Genomic DNA, 16059 nt, shown 5'->3' with positions numbered 1-16059 from the left:
TTCAACCACCCTGAAACCACAAATGGATAAGCCAAAAGGCAAGGGCCCACTTTTTTCCAAAAATGTCACTCCTACCATCACAGACTCATCTTTATCCTGACCCTCGGTGCAACCCTCGGCTCTGACAACTAGCACACCCGGTCCAGACACAACAAAGCCTCAAGACAAACACTTGCTCCAGATTGAAATAGTTGGGCTCGTTTGAGCAAATAATTTGTCAAGTCGGTGACCAAAGCTTTTAAAGAGTCTTGCATTTTGAAAAAATCAGATTTTCACCTAGATGACCTTTACAAAAATCGTATGATTAAAGGTCCTAAAGTGTAAGGTCGGATGGGGTTGGGTGGGCTTGGGGGATGGGGGAGGGTCTTGATCACACCGATAATGTTATTGCATTTTGGTACACCCGAAGTGCATTCATTTCCAATGGAAAGCTGCGTTTGCCTTGCGCACATTGCAGAAGCAGTTGCAGTGCCTTCTGTGTGTTGCATACATAATATTTATCAAACTTATGCATCAAACTGTATGCTTAGATGTCTTGACAGAAATGGTAGCAGAAGGTGAATGTTGAACTTGTGTTGCACACATATCCAGATGATGCTGCATCCCATTTTGCGTAATAACCCTGTCGGTGTGATTGAAGCGGGACACTGTATATGTGATCAACCTGTCAATGTGAAAAGCACCTTATCGCGTCCAGTCTACTCATCGGAACGCCATCCAATCAATGCAGAGGTGTAAGATTGCCAGAGCCTGAACAACAAATAAAATAATTTATACAATGTAGGTGTAAACAATTTGAACCAATCATATAATGCAAAGGGCGGGGCATATTGCCAACATTTTGACAGTGGTACGCTCATATCAGACAACACAAACCGCAAAATTGTTTACCAATCTGTCAACGAGGATAGTTGCTATTAGACGAGTTTAGATCTTTGAAAAAATTAAAAGAAGAGTGTTCCAAAAAAAGAACGGATGGGAAAGGAAGGTGAGGACACATACTGAAATATCTAATTTGCGATCCCAGCGAAGTTTCACTGACACTGTTGGAAAAAGCTATAATTGTAGCATGCCAGAGGAGTTGGATTGCTAGCAAACAAGCTAAGCGTACTTTAAAAAAGGTAAGCTCGGCCGAGATTTTAAATACAAGGTCCTACCAAATAGCTAATTTATTAAAGTTAGCAGACCTAGCTTTTCGTAGCGAGCAGTTTGCCGTTTCGGACAAATTGATAAGCTATGGAATTGCTTCGATACTAGCTAGCATAGTTGGGTAACGTTAGATATCTGTCTTGCTAGCTATGCGTTATTAGCTAACCATGTCAGGATTTGGCAAACCCAGAAGTACTCAAATACTGGACAGGAAGGAAGCCAAATGAATGTTACCGTTGTTGTCAGTTAGCTAACATTAACCAGCTCTAGCTAGACAGCCAATTAATAAAGGAAACTGGGCTGGCTAGCTAGTTAGTTATCTAACGAGACCAACTCGCTTGCTAGCTACGACGTTGGCGATATTGAAGACACAGCACAATGGCAATCATAGCAAGCTAACTGTCGTTGGCTCATGTACAGTACCAATAATTTGATAAAACCCCCCTGGCGTCTTTTGTTTTGCCACTGTGTCTATCCGTTGATTTACGTCGTAGGTGTTCCTGTCACCATGCTATTGCCACTGAAATTCGTTTTTGAGGAGGCAAGCTGCAGTCACACATGCGAGGCAAGTTAGAGCATGGTCAAAGATCCTGCTTTGATTTGACTTTACACCTAACTTGGCAGGTAGTCTAATACTAGGATACAACTAACGTTACTGAGTGCGGTTAATCAGCAAATATCCATATACACTTGTATATTATACAGCTGTACCTTACGTACTCGGACATTAGTTGCCTTTGTCATGCCAATGTACCCCAAAGTTGTCTCCATTACCTATATAGCCCAACAACCAGGAAAGGAAATCTCCCCAAAAATATTGGATTCTCAAATATCATTGCTGGTTGTTTGCTCACTCTACCTCTGTTCTGTAGGCGTTATATTTAAAGTTAATCAGCACTGTAATAGCTAACATTCTGTGATTACTCCTGGGCACAATTTATTCTGTGTGTAATTACGGCAAAGGCCAAATTGCATTTGTCCTGTTTAGCAACTGCTTTTGACCACCTCTTAAATTAGGCCACATCCTTACAGCCTCTGTGAAAACGGTGGCAGTACACACACTGCTCAGTAAAGATCAATCACAATATATTGGCAATAGCCTGTCCATTGCCTCTCTCTTTTGGTGTGTTTGTACAGCAAAGGGAGAATAGACACACAATGAGGAGTTTGTTCTTGTTTTCTGTAGCTGTTTGTTCTTGTTTTCTGTAGCTGTAAGATGGCAACACAGAGAGAAATCTGGTCAGTCTGCAATGAACCAGGAGGTGGAGAGAGCTGAACAATTTCAGACCCTTGGGCCTTTGCAATACACTTCTCATCTGGAGAAAAGTCTGTGTCACTCCCAAATGGGTCAGGGCTCTACAGTGTGACCATTTTACTTGCAATTAATTTAGGAGCACCAGTGCACCTAGAAAAATGATTCTGGTTGTATTACCTCAAATCTTTTTCATTGTGCCCTTAAATTTCATTTTGCCCCTACATTTTTCAATTTAGGTGAACACATGCTCTTTTGGGGTACATGCTCTGAATAATCAGTAACCACTTGATCCAAGGACTTTGGTGCTTTTTGCGTTGTTGCGTAAACATATTCAATTACATCAGAGGCCAGCAGGCAGATGCAAAGGGTGAATTTGAGTGTGACATTGTCATTCACCAGGCCAGCCAATGTTTACCATTCCACTGTTAACATGTAACATCCTAGTGTTTAATAAGGGTCAAAGTATTAAAGCAGCTTTAAAAAAAAAAACATGTTTTGCTTATCATTGCAATATTTAGATGACTATGGTGCTTAGGCTACATCTTACATAAGATGTAAGCATTATCGTCATCATTTTATGTAAAATTGTTGAATAAAATGGGTTAGATCACTGTCATGGTCAGGACAGGAGGCTGGTTTGTTGTGGTCACATTTAAGAAAGTGATGAACCCCCTCTGCCCCAACCCATACATGTCTCTCTGTGTGGTTGACTGATCCTCTCAACCTCCCCCTTCAGGGATAAGCCTCTGATGGCTGTACAGATGTGTTCGCATTGTGCACGCACCCACTGGGCCTCTGCATAGGAATGGCAGGGAATCTTTCTAAATTGCAAAGGGGCATCTATCTGCGATTACCCAGGGCATCATTCCGGGGAATGTGTGTTTTTGGGTTAATCCTGGAAGACATTAATGTCATTGAGTGAAGGGATGGAGCTGGTCTCTGAGTGGTTCCCCTGTCAAACCATGGATGTGTCTCTTCTCAGGATGAGCCAGAGGAGAGCCATTGGTCACTCTTATCACTGCATAGTGTGATGGTTAGATTTATATGAGCCAGATAAGAGCTGTGCATTCAAGCATTTCTCTTAATGAGTCTGGTGCCTCACTGTTTCTCCTGTCCCATCAGACTGACACTGTTGTCCCTTTCCTCACTTACTGCTTTGTCCCTGTACTGACCAACTGACTGACTCTCTTGCACCTCTGCCATCTGGTAAAACAAATGAGGCTTCCCAGTGTTTACCTTCATGGAGTTCAAGGCTGCACAAATATCGATATCTTGCCTTGCTTGTTGTTGACTCTGTAACACCTGCATCTGGCTGATCTACGACCTCAACATTTCACCTACTGCCTTATCAAGAGCACTTACAGGAAACCCTGGATTTCCTGTGTGAACTATCCAGCTATATTCTTATTACCAACTGAATTACAACCTTATTTTGCCTGCCTGGTGATGGTGAGACTGGATCTCTTGCCAAATTATCTGCTAAACCTAACTGAAAAGGTTGGTGGTGTGTCTGTTTGCTTGGTGCTAAATTATTAACCTGAACTGCTGCAGTCATTATCCGGCAGCAAAAATAAAGAACATGTTAAACTGCAAGACATGCAAGTTACTCTGATTTTAAAGGTACTGCTGCTAAGCAACTTTGAAAAGAGGTTAAATAGCTGTTCATCAGACAAGCCCCCATCCTTTAGTTATAGTCATCCTAAAATGAGCAATCCTTTGTCTTTGGATGCATTCAAAGTGTTCTGTAATACACAAATGTGAATTGAGTTCAGCTAGAAATAGCCTATAATGGGGCCTTGCCGAGGCATATTATTTTTGGCTTTGGGTAGGGAGAACTGGTTTGGAGCAGGATAATTGATGTTTGGGACTGACTTCACCAAAGAAACCACCCGGTCTTCGGCCCAAGGAAAGCCAGCTCTGTTCCCCTCTCACCGCATAAAGAGTGTGCCTGTGTGTTTGGACTGGAGCTTTTAGGGGCTGTGTACTAGGTTTCACATGAGCTCTCTTTAGAAATCAAACTGGTTGTGAGGAAGAGCTTTCTAAAACATGCAAACAAGTGGTCCTGTTAGGGCAGTTGCATGAAGGCCTTATCTATCAGGAGAATCTAGTGTTCTGCTCCATACGAAGGTTGTGATTACGCAGGAGAAAAGCCTTTCATTTAGTGCTGGTGAACAAGATGTAGTTAGTTCTTATTCTGTCCTTTTTGTCCTATTCGTCCCAGTTGTGACTGTGCACCAATGCTGAGATCTAGTGTTGCACAAAACATTCGATACTAGAACATGAAAAACGGTTCGGTACTAGAATTTGTTTCTTTCGGTACTTCTGTTGAATGTGTATCACGGATAAAATCAGCCAGTGTTAATTTCTTCAACAAAAATATTACTGAAACAGCATTTTTTTGTGGCAATCACTCACTGTTGACGTTGAGACGGGTGTTTTGTGAGTACTGTTTAATTAAGCTACCAGTTGAGGACTTGTGAGGCATCCATTTCTCAAACTCGACACTCTGTACTTGTCCTCTTGCTCAGTTGTGCACCTGGGCCTCCCATTATTTCTATTCTGGTTAGAGACAGTTTGCACTGTTCTCTGAAGGGAGTAGTACACAGCGTTATACGAGATCTTCAGTTTCTTGGCAAGAAACTGGAATAGCCTTCATTTCTCAGAACAAGAATAGACTGACGAGTTTCAGAAGAAAGGTCTTTTGTTTCTGGCCATTTTGAGCCTGTAATCGAACCCACAAATGCTGATGCTCCAGATACTCAACTAGTCTAAAGAAGGCCAGTTTTATTGCTTGTTTAATCAGAACAACAGTTTTCAGCTGTGGTAACATAATTGCAAAATGGTTTTCTAATGATCAGTTAGCCTTTTTTTAAATGATAATCTTGGATTAGCTAACACAACGTGCCATTGGCACACAGGAGTGATGGTTGCTGATAATGGCCCTCTGTACGCCTATGTAGATATTCCATAACAAATCTGCTGTTTCCAGCTACAATAGTAATTTATAACATTAACAATGTCTACAATGTATTTCTGATCAATTTGATGTTATTTTAATGGACAAAAATGTCCTTGTTTTTGAAAGAAAAGCACATTTCTAAGTGAACCCAAACTTTTGAACGGTAGTGTACAGTGCATGTTTCAAGCAGACCACCATAGTCCCTGTGCCCAAGAAAGCGAAGCTAACCTCTCCCTCAATGTGCACAAGACAAAGGAGCTGATCGTGGACTACATGAAAAGGTGGGCCGAACACGCCCCCATTCACATCGACAGGGCTGTAGTGGAGCAGGTCAAGAGTTTCAAGTTCCTTGGTGTCCACATCACCAATGAACTATCATGGTCCAAACACACCAAGATAGTTGTGAAGAGGGCACGACAACATATTTTCCCCCTCAGGAAACTTAAAATATTTGGCATCGGTCCCCAGAGCCTCAAAAAGTTCTACAGATGCAATATCGAGGGCATCCTGACCGGTTGCCTCACAGCCTGGTATGTCAACTGCTCGGCATCCGACCGTAAGGTGCTACAGAGGGTAGTGCTTATGGCCCAGTACATCTTATGGCCAAACTTCCTGCCATCCAGGACCTCTATACTAGACGCTGTCAGAGGAGGGTAAAAAAAAATGGTCAAAGACTCCAGTCACCCAAGTCATAAACTGTTCTCGCTGCTACTGCTTTATTGTTAATTTGTTTTACATTTTGATTTTATTTTTGCTTTATTTTTTAATAAGATTTTCTTAATCAACAATGCAGTTTAAGAAATAGTTAAGGGCTTGTAAGTAAGCATTTTACTGAAAGGTCTACTACACCTGTTGTATTTGGCGCATGTGACAAATAAACATTTATTTGCTTTGAATAGGGCTCCAACAGGCCGCCCCTCTCTTGCCTTGTGAATGACATCATTATTGGTTAAAGAGATGTCGTGCACTTTTATAAAATGAGCTTCTATGCAAATGTTGTTGATCAGTACGATAAAATAAGTTCCAAATGGGAAGGAAATGGATCGTTTGTCATCTGTAGCCCCAAGAAATCATCTAAAACAAGCTCAATAAATCAATGCATGCTCTAGAGGTCTTTCTTCACGGGTCCAGAAAGTTGGCTCCGCTCCAAAATGGACCTGGGGATTTCCCACCCTGACCCGAGCATAAATATTTGTTTCATACCTGTTCCATATTAACCTGGTCGGTTCCAGGTCCGATCTGATGGAGGAAAGCAGCAGAAAATGTGTTTTTAAGCTACTTTATTAACCAGAGGTGATAAAGCGCGAGAGGGACAAATGTGCCGCTCTAGCAGGCTAGGGAGGGGCCGTACTGAGTGAGTGAGCTGCCATAGCTAGGATATTTATCATCAAATATGATTACGTAATACCTGTCTTGGACTGTATCAAACCTGTACGAAAAGTTTGGTAAGCTAGCGAACATTAGCTAGCTAGGCTAACTGAGGCTGCAGTGTATGCGGTTTGTGATACTACAATTACAAATAACTCCAGAATATTTTTAGTAGGAGCCTACATGTTGGATGTTGTTCATTATACCCTATCCTTTTTAATTGTCAATTTAATTCCATCTTCCATTGATTAGATATCCCTTAACTTTTGCCACACACGGAGCGAGGCTCTATGACTGTAGCCTATTGCTGCTTTGATGACTTATGATTGGCCAACAGCAAGCTAAACACGCCACGCTCTACTCTTGTGAAAAGCAAGACCGCAGCAGCATAAATTATTCTCTCTCTTTCTCTACTGCAGCAGTCGTGTTCAGAAATGCATGGGCTTCTGGACAAGACAGTTATGATTGTCACGGGTGTGTCTAATTTTATCAGATCCAACCCAGATCTGTGACATTATTTAGAATTTTGGATTCGGACTAGAGGTCGACCGATTTAATCGGAATGGCCGATTTTAATTGGGGCCGATTTTCAAGTTTTCATAACAATCGGAAATCGGTATTTTTGGGCGCCGATTTAATTAATTTATCTTTTTATTTTTTATTAATTTAACCTTTTAACTAGGCAATTCAGTTAAGAACACATTCTTATTTTCAATGACTGCCTAGGAACGATGGGTTAACTGCCTCGTTCGGGGGCAGAACAACAGATTTTCACATTGTCAGCTCGGGGGATACAATCTTGCAACCTCCAGTTAACTAGTGCAACGTAATAACGACCGGCCTCTCTCTCGTTGCACTCCACAAGGAGACTGCCTGTTACGCGAATGCAGTAAGCCAAGGTAAGTTGCTAGCTAGCATTAAACTTATCTTATAAAAAACAATAAATCATAATCACTAGTTAACTACAAATGGTTGATGATATTACTAGATATTATATAGTGTGTCCTGCGTTGCATATAATCTGACTGAGCATACAAGTATCTGACTGAGCCGTTGTAGGCAGAAGCAGGCGCGTAAACATTCATTCAAACAGCACTTTCGTGCGTTTTGCCAGCAGCTCTTCATTGTGGGTCAGGCATTGCGCTGTTTATGACTTCAAACCTATCAACTCCTGAGATGAGGCTGGTGTAACCGAAGTGAAATGGCTAGCTAGTTAGCGCGCGCTAATAGTGTTTCAAACGTCACTCGCTCTGAGCCTTCTAGTAGTTGTTCCCTTTGCTCTGCTTGGGTAACGCTGATTCGATGGTGGCTGTCGTTGTTGTGTTGCTGGTTCGAGCCCAGGGAGGAGAGGGACGGAAGCTATACTGTTACACAGCAATACTAAAGTGCCTATAAGAACATCCAATAGTCAAGGTCAATGAAATATAAATAGTATAGAGGGAAATAGTCCTATAATTCCTATAATAACTACAACCTAAAACTTCTTACCTGGGATTATTGAAGACTCATGTTAAAAGGAACCACCAGCTTTCTCATGTTCTGAGCAAGGAACTGAAACGTTAGTTTTCTTACATAGCACATATTGCACTTTTACTTTTTAAACACTTTTGCATTATTTAAACCAAATGGAACATGTTTCATTATTTATTTGAGGCTAAATTGATTTTATTTATGTATTATATTAAGTTAAAATAAGTGTTCATTCAGTATTGTTGTAATTGACATTATTACAAATACATTTAAAAAAATCGGCCGATTTAACCGGTATAGGCTTTTTTTGGTCCTCCAATAATCGGTATCGCCGTTTTGGTCCTCCAATAATCGGTATCGGTGTTGAAAAATCATAATCGGTCAATCTAATTCGGACCCGCTTGGGTGCTGGATTCGGGTCTCGGCATTTGGGTCCAGGTGGAACCGTGAAGGCCACTAGCATGCATCCTTTTACATATGCATTCACCTGTATTGTGGGCCACTAGCATGCATCCTTTTACATATGCATTCACCTGTATTGTGAAGAAGCTTTGATTTACCCAGTTTATCAATGGATTTACCATTCAAATAAAGTATTACCCTTATGTTTATATAGTTTGGTAATTGATTCATTAATGCATACATGGATGTCTCTGAAAAATGTCAAATGTAACGCTGTTGAATGACAGATGCCCAACACTTGAACAGGGCAGTAGATTTGCTTATCTGTCTGGATCAAGTGCCATTCTGTGACTTTGGCTAATTGAATTCCTTTTTAAAATTTTGTTTTTAACCTTTTGTACGGTTTTGGTATTGAGTATTGCGATACTAAACCTGGTATCTCTATCGAAGTAAAAATTCTGGTATCTTGACATTAACTGAGTTCGGGATGTTACAGTACCTTCTATCCACCTGCAGATGAGATCAGCATCCTGTCTGACCTAGAAAACCCTGTGGTTTTTGTGTTTCAGGTTGGTACAGCTGACTGTGTTGGGCTTTGTTCAGGCTTCTTACTCAACCCACGAAAGCGTGTTCACCATTTTAAGCACGTCTCACAACTAGTGTGTAGTTCCGTAAATGTCCATGGTCATTATTTCCTTACCTGTGAAATGCATGACTAACTCTGTACTTACGCTGCTTGTGGGTCTATATATAGAGTGGGAGCTTAGTCTGTGGCTGGCTGGCTGTGTTGCTATACAGCCTCCAGTCTAGGAGGTCAAATGGGCCCTTGTGGGCTTGTTTTCTGCTCCACTTGTTTGTCTGGTCACACATTTTGTTTCTGGAGTTTCTGTTGTAACAGGAAGTTAGATCTGTTATTCACAAGTATGTGTGTGAAGCAGTTATCTGTCAGAAAGGGGCATCATTCCACTGTGCGTGTGTAACTGTGTGTGTGCGCGGGCGTGTTTGTATTGCTGCCTGTGGAATACTGCTGAGGTTTTGTGGCGTAACGGGTGTTCCAACTGTTTCCATTGAAGGTCTGTGCTGACCTGTTCTCACACTCTGTCCTCTGTTCTGCCGAGAGGAGAGTTTTCGCTCTCTCTTTCTGACTGGCTGGTATGTGTTTGGTCGGAGACTCATTGGTCTGCTCATCTTCTCATGATGCTGTATATTTTACACTGAGATGGCTACTATGTCCAGCCCTTTTCTGCTATCCTGATTCCTGCTGTTATTCCAGTGGCTTATTCCATCTTTTTTGTCATATTTTTTTTATAACAGTTTGTTATGTATACTGGTATTTGTAGTTTCACTTTACACTCCACAGAGTGTACAACTTACTTTTTACCCTGGGGTATATGACACAGGTGGCAACAGTGACTACAGAGGCAGCCTATATGAGGTGGGCTGGTGCTTTAATGTGAGCTCACTCACTTCAGCTTTTATGATTGCTGGATGGGAACTGTGTTAGTACTGTGTTGTGATGACTCTGATCACTTTTATGTAACTGCCTCTTGGATGGAGTGGGTAATCTTCAGATTACTGCTCTGCTCAATACTCAGGAGGAGGTTCTATTCCTGGCTCTGCCATTGACTGACCCAGCATAGCACCGCACTGGCTCGACCCGGGCACTGGCAGTATCCTGACCTGTGGAGCTTGACTGTTACTGGGAGGCCCTATGCCCTACTGTCCCTGAAAGGTTACCCCACTCCCACTGGGATGGGGACTATGGTAGGGACTAGGCCCTGATAGGAGATGATGGGATGTTTCCTCTGTAAGTGCATGATTGATTGACTGGTGTGGTAACTAATGGAATGATTTGTGTTTCAGATTCTTGTGCACTGAAGTCGTGGGACCTCTCCTTGACTGCCCGAGTAGAGCCTCTGCTCTATGGCTTTAAGGTACGTAACGTCACACTGGCTAATGAGGAGCTGTTCGCACTCGTTTGGTTAAATAACTGTTACAGGAGCTCTGTGCTAAGCAGTGTGGGAACTAGGAAAGAATATTATGGCTGATTTTTAATCCTCTGGCATCTGTAATACTGTAGCCTGTATTGGGAACTGGCATAGAGGTCTATTTCAATTTTTTTTCCAGCTCTTTGTTTGGCAGCCATTTTGAGTTCTTCCTGAGAGTTCCTTGTCAACCTCACTGGGGTGGTCTAGACTATAGTCTGTGAGCTAGCTAGGTGTTGTCTGTCAGCTGTGTGAAATGAGAACGGTTTCTTCTCAGTCTGACACGGATGCACTTCACCACATTAGATAGACCACACAAAGAAAGGAATTATGTTCTTTGTTTCTATCATTTTCCTTTGTTGTGTGTATTATGTTTCTCTGTTTGATAGATCAGTGAAACTTGTTGAAAGGGGCCTTTCAGGCTAAGTGTGCATTGTCTGTCTGATGGCAATGGAAACACACTGCAAGGTATGCAAGGGCATGTTTCTGCAGGACAGAGAGGAACATTGGTTTCTGCAGCATATCAATAAAATAATTTTGACCTAGATTGCACTCCTTTCAGTGGTTCTTGAGCAAGCAGCAACATAATGTAGCAGAGCTGAAATGGAGTCATTTTGTTATTTTCACATGGATCTACCAGTTTTAGAGGGCTGTATACTCTGGCCTCTAGCTGGTAATTGAAGCCCTCTTGTCAGTTCTGAGTGGGGATTGGCCAAGACCGAACAGTGTGTGATTGGGACCCGGGGGTGAGTCAGGTCACGTTCTCACATTCCCCAGCCATGACAACAATGTTGCCTGTGGGTGGACCACACAACTGTCAATCAGGGGAGGCAGAGCTCTGTTTATCAATATGGCGACTGCAAGAGTTCAATGACCCCTTCTGTGTTCAGAGATATGAAAGATCTGGATATTTGGAGGCAATTATGGGTGAAAGGAAGCTCCATAGTCCTTTCAAACCTGTGAAAAACTGAAGGGGGTCTATGCTAGACAGGTGAAGGGGCAAGGCCAAGGGCATTGGAAAAATTCTGCAGTTGTGGGAGGGGATGCACTGCTGACACAGTCAAATACGGTGTGTCCTGTCAGATGTCTGACAATGTTTTCTGACTGCGCAACGCTCTAACATCCTTTCTAAACCCATGTAGTGTTTATCCAGACCACGGGAGGGCGTACAGCCTCTGTCTTTATCCAGACCTACTCTGTCTGTTTGAGATGAGTTCAGGTGGACTAGCTGGCTGGGTTTCTGTCACGTGGGAGCACAGCTTCACTCACACACAACAGGAGGGTCACCATCAGGACTCCACTCAGTGACTGACCTCGTGTCTGTCTGCAAGTGTAACTGTTTGGTCGCTGTTCAGTCTGAACGTTGCCTCTTTGTCCCAGCTCTGGCAGTTTTCCTTTTTTCTGGGGCGTGAGAACAGAACAGGGCCAGAGCAGCATCGGGGCGGTACCCAGAGTGCATTGTTCCCTGAGCTTCCTCTTCCACATTCCTGGGCTGATTGGGATCTGGGCCTCCTGCGCTAGGCTGTTGTTCTAACGGGGCGGCACCAGTGACCTGGCCCCTTCCGGACCACAGCCGCCTCCACTGGCCATTGCACTGCCCTGGTCCAGTGATGACCATCTCACGGAGTATGTTTACATGCTCACTAATCATTTGATGTTAAACTGATTATGGCATTAGTCATGTAAACACCTTACTCTACATATCTTAATCGGTGTAAGGTCATAATCGAAGAGAGCCTACTCTGATTGAAACACCTGGTTCTCTAAGTAGTCTTTTAAATGAATAGGACATGTAAAGCGTTTAACCTGTGTTCCAGCGGTGTATTTGATCTTCACATGCACCAGCACCAGGAGGTCAAGCCTCACTTTCTTATGCGCGAGTGAAGTGAGTTCAGAGAAACTTATTTTTCGCAAACAAACTTTATTCAGTATGTCTGAACTCCGAATCAAAAAGTCTTTGCAAAATAACATGGTCACTGTGGTAGATTTTGATTGCTGCTTTTCTGCATTTATCAAAAGTCCCACCAGTAGCCTGATTTCAGATGTGCCCATGTAAACAGGATTATCATGGAAATCGTTCTTCTTGAAAGCATGTAAATGTTTCAAACAAACTATTTATATTAACCTGACTATCCACAATAATCAAATATTTGTGTTTGTGTAACTGTGCTCACTGTTCACTCAGTGCTCTCTCTCTCTCTCTCTCTCTCTCTCCATAACATTCTCACTGTCTCTCTGTCTCTCTCTCTCTATAACATTATCTCTCTCTCTCGCTCTATAACATTCTCTCTCTCTATAACTGTCTCTGTCTCTGTCTCTGTCTCTGTCTCTGTCTCTGTCTCTGTCTCTCTCTCTGTCTCTCTGTCTCTCTGTCTCTCTGTCTCTCTGTCTCTGTCTGTTTTTATATATATATAAACATTCTCACTGGGCCTCCCTGGCTGCTTCAGTGGCATTCTCTCTCTGTCAATCTGCCTCCTTTTTTACAAAATAATAAAAAATGAAAGCTGAAATGTCTTGAGTCAGTAAGTATCCAACCCCTTTTGTTATGGCAAGCCAGGGTTTCCGTTAGGGAAATGTGGCGCCTTACATTTGACAGGCAACATTTTAATTTACCCAACATTTGAGAAATGTACCGGACCTGGTTGGCTCCATGTTCCATAGCCTCCCTTTGCTGGATTTAAAGGGATATGAACCAGATTCCTTTTCGTATCGCTTCCTCAAGGTGTCAACAGTCTTCAGACATAGTTTTAGGCTTTTATTTTGAAAAAATTAGCCAGAACGAAAGCATCGCGTCAAGTGGTCACATGAGTTTTGCTCGCGCAACAGAATTTGGACAGCCATTGTTTTCCCCTCTCCTACTGTGAAAGACATTTGCGGTTGATATATTATCGATTATATATTTTAAAAACAACCTGAGGATTGATTTAAAAAAACGTTTGGCATGTTTCTGTGGACATTATGGAAACTATTTGGAATTTTCGTCTGTGTTGTCGTGACCGCTCTTTCCTGTGGATTTCTGAACATAACGCGACAAACAAATGGAGGTATTTTGGATATAAAAATCATCTTTATGGAAGAAACGGAACATTTGTTGTGTAACTGGGAGTCTCGTGAGTGAAAACATCCGAAAATTATCAAAGGTAAACAATTAATTTGATTGCTTTTCTGATTTTTGTGACCAAGCTTCCTGATGATAAGTGTACTTAATGTTTTGTAGTGCGATCGATAAACTTACACACACGCTTGGATTGCTTTCGCTGGAAAGCATAATTTCAAAATCTGACACGACCGGTGGATTACCAAAAGGCTAAGCTGTGTTTTTCTATATTGCACTTGTGATTTCATGAATATAAATATTTGTAGTAATATTTATTGAATGTAGCGCTATGCTATTCAGCGGTGGTTGATGACACTTAACCCGATATCGGGATTGCAGCCATAACAAGTTAATCAGGGCAAGGCGACCGGAAACATGACCGAATACAAACAGTGTAGCTATTCCCTCCAAGGCAATCAAACATGCTAAGCGTCAGTATAGAGACAAAGTAGAGTCGCAATTCAACGGCTCAGACATGAGAGGTATGTGGCAGGGTCTACAGTCAATCACGGACTACACAAATAAAAAACGCCTCGTCGCGGACCACAATGTCTTGCTCCCAGACAGACAAAACAACAACTTTGCTTGCTTTCAGGACAATACAGTGCCACTGACATGGCCCGCTACCAAAACCTGCGGGCTCTCCTTCACTGCAGCCGACGTGAGTAAAACCCTCACAAGGCTGCAGGCCCAGACGGCATCCCCAGCCGCGTCCTCAGAGCATGCGCAGACCAGCTGGCTGGTGTGTTTACGGACATATGCAATCGATCCTTATCCCAGTCTGCTGTTCCCACATGCTTCAAGAGGGCCACCATTGTTCCTGTTCCCAAGAAAGCTAAGGTAACTGAGCTAAACGACTACCGCCCCGTGGGACTCACTTCCATCATCATGAAGTGCTTTGAGAGACTAGTCAAGGACCAAATCACCTCCACCCTACCTGACACCCTAGACCCACTCCAATTTGCTTACCGCCCCAATAGGTCCACAGTTGACGCAATCGCAATCGCACTGCACACTGCCCTAACCCATCTGGACAAGAGGAATACCTATGTAAGAATGCTTTTCAGGAGGAGAGAGAGACAGTGTCAATTAAATCCATTCTGAATTCCTGTTGTAACAACAATGTGGAGGAAGGCACTGTATCTGCTTTGGTGACATAGTATTGTCTAGATTAGTACAACAATAATAAAAACAATTATCCATGTAATCCATGACTCCCTTTGGCTGGGCCACCAGTTTTTGGTGGGGATTGAGAGTTAAATTCTTCTGTGAACAAATCACTTGGTTGGACTGAAATCAATAGAACACTATTTTACATTACCCCTAGTCACACCAATGCAACATAGATATTATGAAGTCCAGGTATTTGTGATTTCAGCATGTTTCCACTCATCATGCAGGGGTTGCTCTTCTTAAAGGGAATAGACAGGGCCTTGAGAGGGATAAATTCCACAAAAAGGCTTCTTCATCACCTCTGATCAGTGCGCTTTGTGCTGGCAGTGCAGTCTGCAGTCTGGCCTCTAGAGGGCAGGGCTGCTGCAACAGACTGCAAACAAAGTACAGGCCACACCTGCCCTGTCTTTTATTTGTCTGTATCCATGCCACACTGCTGATTTATGCTTACGTGCCAAATTAGTTATTTAATACTGAATGTAATTGAAAACCAAAATGGAATAAATATATGCATGGTACAAAGTGTTTTGACTGAGGTTTGTTTAGGTTTTTATGGTCTCTTGCCTCTCTCACCATGTGCTGTACACTGGGGTGGCACTGAAACATTTCATCACCTCACTGACATGTTCACATGCTGCAGCAAAGGGTACGAGCACTTTCTCTAAGAGTGAGATGTCTGTTGGACACACACACACACACACTGTGGCTGAACTGAAGTGTTTTTAAATTGGATATGGTTTGCATCAGTTTGGTGGCATATATTTGTTTGCGTAATATCAGTCCCTGATCCAGTTCTGCTGGTGAAAGTAAGGGGAGTTTCGGGTCATCTTTACTTCCTACTGTGCCAGAACTCTAAGCCAAAGGCTCCTCCCTCCCAGAGCCTACTGTACACACATACAGCTGTCCTCGGTTAACCTCCACCAGTAGGCTCTGTACCGGTCTACTGCACAGCTCTCAGAACAGAGGAATTCTGATTCTATGATGAAGGTATCTTTGTTGTTCCATTAAAGTTGTTAGCTGTTCTCATCAGATTTGTAGAGGGCGCTCAGAGGGAGTGGTTCCATCATATCGATTCACACTGTTGGCTAAACTAAAGCACTCGTCATATGTATGGTGATGATGAATCAGCAGAACATGGCTTTAATTTGTAAATGCTCTCTAAATGGACTACATAACTCATGTTAAGGCCATTTTGTATTGA

The sequence above is a fragment of the Oncorhynchus clarkii genome, chromosome 5 (genome assembly GCF_045791955.1).
Source record: "Oncorhynchus clarkii lewisi isolate Uvic-CL-2024 chromosome 5, UVic_Ocla_1.0, whole genome shotgun sequence".
NCBI lineage: Eukaryota > Metazoa > Chordata > Actinopteri > Salmoniformes > Salmonidae > Oncorhynchus > Oncorhynchus clarkii.
The sequence above is the reverse complement of the archived record's forward strand: the minus strand, read 5'-3'. Positions refer to the sequence as shown.